This window comes from Prionailurus bengalensis, chromosome B3 (genome assembly GCF_016509475.1).
Source record: "Prionailurus bengalensis isolate Pbe53 chromosome B3, Fcat_Pben_1.1_paternal_pri, whole genome shotgun sequence".
Taxonomy (NCBI): domain Eukaryota; kingdom Metazoa; phylum Chordata; class Mammalia; order Carnivora; family Felidae; genus Prionailurus; species Prionailurus bengalensis.
This window is the reverse complement of record NC_057355.1, coordinates 146,197,936-146,204,744: the sequence shown is the minus strand read 5'-3', so window position 1 is coordinate 146,204,744 and position 6,809 is coordinate 146,197,936. Positions and strand designations below refer to the sequence as shown.

The following is a 6,809-nucleotide window of genomic DNA, read 5'->3' as shown; positions in this document are numbered from 1 at the left end:
TATTTTAGTAAGAATAAGAATTACGGTTGATCTTTGAACAACACAGGTTTGAATTACATGGGTCCACTTATACACAGATTTTTTTGACAGATACAGTACAGTACTGTAAATGTATCTTCTCTTGCCTTTTGATTTTCTTAAAGTATTTTTCCTCTAGTTTACCTTATTACAAGAATATAGTATATAAGACATACAACATACAAAATACGAGTTAATCGATGTTTCATGTCATTGGTAAGGCTTCCAGTCAACAGTGGGCTATTTGCACTTGAGTTTTGGGGGAGTCAAAAGTTACATGCAGATTATCGACTGCCTGAGGGCCCCTAACCCCTGCGTTGTTCAAGGCTCAGCTGTAACTCGAAACATAAAGAAAGCTAGGCGTTTTGTCCCATTTTATCCCGAGTTTTGCACTTTTGGGCTTTGATTTGGAATTTGAATCAGGTCTTTCTGTCTCCATGTAAAGAGCATTGGAAGCCCGTTTGGGAGGTGACAAGAAGCGAGTGAGGCGCTGTAACCTGTACCCGTGCGTGCGTGCGTGTGTGTGTGTGCACGCTCACTCCCCTCATGGCCCAGCCAGACCCATCTTTCAAGAGCAGTATTATTCTCCAGCAAGGCTCCTGCGTGGCCTTGACATGTTCTTTACACCTCATTCAGCTGAACCTCCCTCCTTGCTCAGCCAGGCAGGCTAACAGGTGGGCAATTTCCCGTCTGGGTCACAGGGAGGCATGTCCGGTGTCGTCCTTGTTCACGTGCAGGAGCTTCCTGAACTTGTCCATGACCATCTCGGGCACCCCACTACAAATCACACTAGTCAGTCACATGGTCTCCGCATGCCAAGAGAGCCTAGCCCACTGCCAGCTGCCGTCTTTGGGGCTGGCAAAAAGGACAGATCACCCTGTTCTAGCTTGTGTTCGTGTCTGTGTGGAGGAGGCTGAGGTGGGCGAGTGAGAGAGTAGCAGCACGGCTACGCAGCTGATCTTTCGGCTGTGGGCATTTCGAGCTCAGGCTGGCACGCCTGGGCGCCTAAGGTTGCAGATCAGCGAGGAGGAGGACGTTGGCTTGTCCGGGGATCCGGGACCCTCCTTGCCCGGCAACAATGGCTCACCCAGTACAGGGTATCAGCAAATGCCTGTGGGGCATTCCCCGTGTGCCACATCGATCATTTCATGTGATCCAGGCAAGCATCCTTGTGGGAGACCCTATTATTATTCCCATTTTACAGATGGGCAAAGGGGAGGCACAGAAAAGTTGCATAACTTGGCCAAAGTTACACAGCCGGAACTAAGTTGCAGGTGGTCTAGTGCCACAGTCCAAGCTCATAGGTACTAGGTGAAAGCATATTTTCTTACCTTCTTTATTGCAAAATGGATTCTAAGCTCACAAAGCAATGCAAAGTGCGTGCAGAATACAGGATTTAAAGTAAAAACTGGGTTTCAGTCTTGGCTCTCTGCCTGAGGAAGCTCACCTCCATGAACTGCACCCACCGTCCCTCCAAATCCAGTGGGTTTGCCCAGTAAAGTGCCCTGATAGGAGATCAGGGGACAGATCCCAGCTCCTCCCGGTGGGGGGCCTTGGACAGGCTGTATCAGTTGCTCTCAAGGTCAGGCCTCCCCTTGGTGCCTCTTTTGCTGGTGACCTCCTCTTCCATCCTGCAGCCCTGGGGGTGGTAACGGTCTCCCTGAGCTGGCCCTGGAGTCCTGCACTCTCCCTGCGGCTCCCTTACTGCCCCCACTTCCGTAAGCAACCTCCCTTTGTAAATAACCCTCCTGGAATTTCCCTAATTTGCGGAAGCCATCTGTTTTCCCATGGGACCCTGACTGATGTGACAGCATCATGAATAATGGTGGAAACTGGAAGCACCTGAAATGTAGGAGAGCACGGGGAGGGGGGGCTGTTGAGGGGACCCTGAGCGGCTCGGCGGGAGGTGATGCAGCCAGTGGAAAGATGTTCGGAAAAAAACATTGCAACGGAGTGGGGGAAGGGCATGGCTAGGGTAGGAGGCTTGGGGAAGAACAAAAGACCTGCGGCTAAACTGCGTTTATGGCCAGACCTCTAACAAGTTCCCTGCGGGCAGGGAGTGCGACCTCGTAGCCTCAATTCTAGCACTGAGGGGGGACACAATAAAGATCAGAAGCCAATGAATCAAGGAGCGAGTCAACGAGCGTCCCAGCCCAGCCCAGCCCTCTCTCTTGCCCACGGAGGCCCGAGGTGAATCCCAGGTGGAGGGGAGAATGCGGCTGAGGCCTCAGACCAGGACGAAGGGCTTGTGAGCGTGTGCATGCATGCGTGCGTACGTGAGGGTGCGCGCGCGTGCAAGCACCTGGCGGAACCGCGGGGAAGCCGGGCTCTCTGGGGCGCCCCGCCCACTTGGGGGCGGAGCCTGCGGCGGGGAGGAGCGGAGGTGCGGCGCGGAGGGGAGGGGCGGAGACTGCGGCGCGGCGGGGAGGGGTGGGGTCTGCGGCGCCCGGGGCGCTGCGGCGGGCGCTTCGGCACCGGCGGGAGCTGTTGCAGTCCCAGCCACCTTAGGTCCCCGCTCCGTGGCCCTGGGCAAGTGGCGAAACCTCTCTGGGCTTCAGAGAGCACCTGCCTCACGGGGTCCACCGCAGGGTGAGTGGAAGCTACCGTGTGCTGAGCGTTTGCTGTGTCCCGCCACCGGCAGGCCGCACCCCAAGGCAGTGAGTGACCCGGCCGTTCGGCCCCGGCGGCGGCGGAGTGGGCTCCGCTCCCCCGCTCCCCAGACCCCGCCTGAGGCCCCCGCGCGTGGTAGCGGCCGGGCGCGGTGCCCGGCGGCCGGGCGCATTTCCCTCGGTGCGCGCGACGGGCCACGCGCCACCCGCAGAGTGGCGCCCGCTCTGCCCTGTGCCGGCGGGGTGGGGGCCGCACGCGGAGGGGACACCCCCCCGACAGCCCAGCGAAGCACGAAAAACACACAGATCGCTGGCGGTGGTCTTTTCTAACCTTGACGACAAAAATACCCTTTCATGCGCCACATGAGCGAACGGAACCACGACTGATTCACAGCTAACAAGGGTTCTCCCGGGAACTGTGGGGGTGGAGCCCCCTCCCCACTGTCCCCACCTCCACACTGTGGGGCAGGGGGCTGGGGGCACGCTGGCCACCTCTAGGGCGGAGTGGCTGGGGTAGGAGTTGGCCTGGGGATGGGTGGAGGTGGGGGGAGGTGGACGCGAAGGTGGACGGGCTGGGGAGCAGGAGCTCCTGAGCCCCTGGGGGGGGGCGGTTCATTACCCTTTGCTGGGTGTGGGGAACCCTGAGGGCTGTGGGGAGCCGCTGGGGAAGTGGCCAGGTGTGATTTACACTTTGGAAACACCCTTCTGGCCTTAGGGGGACTCAATCAGCGGGGGTGGCTCAGGTTAGGGTGCAGTGGGAAACAGGGGTGGCTGGCAGAGAGGGGGAGAGGCCTAGGTCATGCCCAATGTCTGGCTGGAGTGCTGAGTAGATGGCAAGGTGGGGGGGGGTGGGGGGGGGCTGGACAGAGGGAGGGGGTCCTGAAGTGAAGAGGGAGGGTGGCCCTCCCCAGGGACAGCATGGCAAAACAGGACACAGCCCTGGACCTACCAGTGCCAGCTCCCCAGGCCTGCAGTGGGCTCTGTGGGCACCAGGCGGGCTGATCCCCAGCACTGGTTGGAAGTCTCGGGGGCCATCCCAGGGCCTTTCTTTCCGTCTCTCCTAAGAACCCCCCTTCAAGCACAACGGAAAGGAGTCCCCTTCTCCGCATCCGCCTTCTTCCTCAGTCCTCCTAAGGGGCTTCCCTTCTCCACCCCTGCCATCCTCCCCGTGGTGCCCACCGGGCCTGGGAAAGCAGAAACCAGGCCCCTCTCCTCCCCTGGAAAAGTGCCAAGATAAAATCCAGGCTCCTCATGGCTCCCAAACCCAGACTCGATCTTACCTCCCTTCGCTCTCCCTCCGGCTCCTCCCTTGAGCCCCCAGTGCTGCCCCCAGAGTTGCTGTCAGTTCATCCCCTTCTCACCTGCTTTTTCTCTTCCTTCGCACAGTCTCCCTGAGGAGTCCTGCCAGGCTAGCTCCTCGGTATTTTGCTCCCAACTCAAATGTCACCTTCTTCTGGAAAAAGCAGTGACCTCTGTCACATTATCTGGCTTTATTGTTTTTTTATTTTTTTAATACACTTAACCAGTGTTGGAAGTTATTTCGTGTTCTTGTTTATCATCTTCTCCCCTGACCAGAATATAAGCTCCATGAGTATAGGGACCATGTCTGTCTTGCTCAGGTTCTGTCACTACAGCCTGGACCAGCGCTGGGCACCCAGGGGAAACCCAGGCGACACTTGTTGCCTGAGGGAACGGACCCCTGGGCTGAACAGGTATGTCGCCAGCTCTAAGGTGGCACGTTGTGACAGGTGACCCAGGACTGAGCAGTTTGGGAGAAGGAGTTCTCCTGGGGGGATCTGGGGAAACCTTGAAGAAGAGGAAGGGTTTGAATTGTGACAAGAACAGGTACCACTTCTTGAGGAAATTGACAGTGCTTTTGTGGCCACAGGAAGGTGGATGAACGAGGACTTGGAGGAGGGAAGGCTAGGGTTTGGGACAGCTGGTGTATAAGATCGAGATGTGGAGGGGCGCCTTGGTGGCTCGGTCCGTTAAGCATCCAACTTTGGCTCAGGTCATGATTTCACGGTTGGTGAGTCTGAGCGCTCCATTGGGCTCGGGGCTGACAGTGTGGAGCCTGCTTGGGATTCTCTCTCTGTCTCTCTCTCTCTCTCTCTCTCTGTCTCTCTCTCTCTCTCCCCCCACCCCGCCTCTTCCCCATGTGTGCATGCATGCATGTGCTCTCTCTCTCTCAAAATAAATAAACTTAAAAAAAAAAAGTTCTAGCTGTGGAATGCTAGGGACACGGGAGATTAAGTTGGAAAAGTAGATTGTGGCTATGCTCTGAGGGCATCTTGTTATGGACTGAATTGTGCCCCTGCCCCCCAGGATTCATATGTTGAAGTCCTAACCCTTCTATAACCTCCAGATGTGACTATTTGGAGATAGGGTCTTTAAAGAGGGAATCAAGGTTAAAGAGAGGTTATATGGGTGGGCCCTCATCCAATATGATGGGTGTCCTTACACAGGGGGAAAGCCACCAGGGCTGCACGTACAATGAGAACATTCCCAGCAAGGGAATGGCCATCTGTAAGCCAAGGATCAAGACCTCAGAAGACCTCGGAAGACCCAGCCCTGCACACACCTTCTTCTGGGACTTTCAGCCCCCAGGACGGTCAGTTTCTGTTGTTTAAGCCCCCTGTTCTGTCATCTTTTGTTTTGGCAGCCCTAGCAAATGAATATAGGTCTTAAGCTTTTTATATTTTAATTTTAAATTGTAATATTTCATCTGGTTCAGAAATCAAATATAAAAAGCAATAATGACCAGAGGATCAAGGGCAACATCAACAGTGATACGTCATATTGATAGTTTGTGCCCTTGGTAGGATGTGATGAAAATGGTACTTCACCTGTGTGGTCTTCCTCCAAAAAATCCCAGAACCTCAGTCCGATTATAAGGAAAACATCAGGTAAATCTCAAGTGAGGAACATTCTACAAAACACCTAACCCGGGGGTGTTGGCTGGCTCAGTCAGTGGAGTGTGTGACTCTTGATCTTGGGGTCATGAGTTTGAGCCCCATGTTGGGTGTGGAGCCTACTTAAGAAAATAAAATAAAAATAATATTCAAAAAACCCACCCAACCTATACTCCTCAACACTTTCAAGGTCATAAAAATACAAGGGAACTGGAAAATTGTCACAGCCCAGAGGAGCATAAGGAGACATGATATCTTAAATGTGATGTGGTGTCTTAGATGGGGTCCTGGAATGGAGGACCTTGGGCAACACTAAGGAAATCTGAGTAAGGTATGGCCTCTAGTTAATGCTCGTGTATCGACATAGGTTCACTAGTTTAACGTGCCGTGCTCACGTAAGATGTTAATAATAGGAGAAACTGGGATGGGAGGGAGCCTGTGAGAACTCTTTATTTTTCCTTGGAGTTTTTCTGTCAATCTAAAACGGTTTGAAAAAATAAAGTTCATTTTTCAAAAGTAATAGTGAAAAGTCTCACTCAGATTTCTGTCCACTGTGAAGCGACCGTTCCCACCCACAGCCACTAGTTCATGAATGTTCTGTGCATCTTTCAGGAATCCTTGGTGCAAATATGAATCCATGCTGATTTTCTCCCTGAAAGGCCTTTGTGTTTTCTTTGAAGAGCATTTAATCATTTTTGATATGTAACATTTCAGACATACAAAGTGGAGAGAAAAATACAACGCACCCCCTGTGCCCACCACCCATATTCATCACTTATCAAGAATTTGCTGTGTATGCCTCACCACCCCTCCCTGTCTTGCTGTCCCCCTTTTGGTCGTTTTCAAACAAATTCTGGACCTCTTACATATGCTAGTATGTATCTCTGAACGATCTGCATAGCTTTTATTTTATTTTTTTAAATGTGTAACTTTTTTATTTTTGAGAGATGGTGCGAGTGAGTGAGGGACAGAGAGGATGAGAGAGAGAGAGGGAGGGGGGTAGAGAGAGAGAATCCCATGCAGGCTCTGCCCTGACAGAGCCCAAAGCAGGGCTTGAGCTCACCCGATGCGGGGCTCGAACTCATGAACCATGAGATCATGAGCTGAAGTTGGACGCCTCACTGATGAGCCAACCAGGTGCCCCATTATTGTTTTGTTTTTTTTTAATGTTTATTTACTTATTTTGAGAGAGAGAGAATGCATGTGAGCCGAGCACTCGTAAGTGGGGGAGGGGCAGAGAGGGAGAGAGAGAGTCCCAAGCAGGCTCCAC

General features: G+C 53.4%; 1 protein-coding gene across 1 annotated transcript in view; it reads left to right on the top strand.

Moving 5' to 3' along the window:
- The first annotated feature begins 2,454 nt into the window (after positions 1-2,454).
- The window catches only part of PPP1R13B (protein phosphatase 1 regulatory subunit 13B), a 99,317-nt gene continuing 94,962 nt past the window's right edge, over positions 2,455-6,809 (top strand). The window contains exon 1 of the mRNA XM_043554379.1: positions 2,455-2,607. The gene's annotated coding sequence lies outside the window, so the exon portion shown is untranslated. The remainder of the gene's footprint in view (positions 2,608-6,809) is intronic.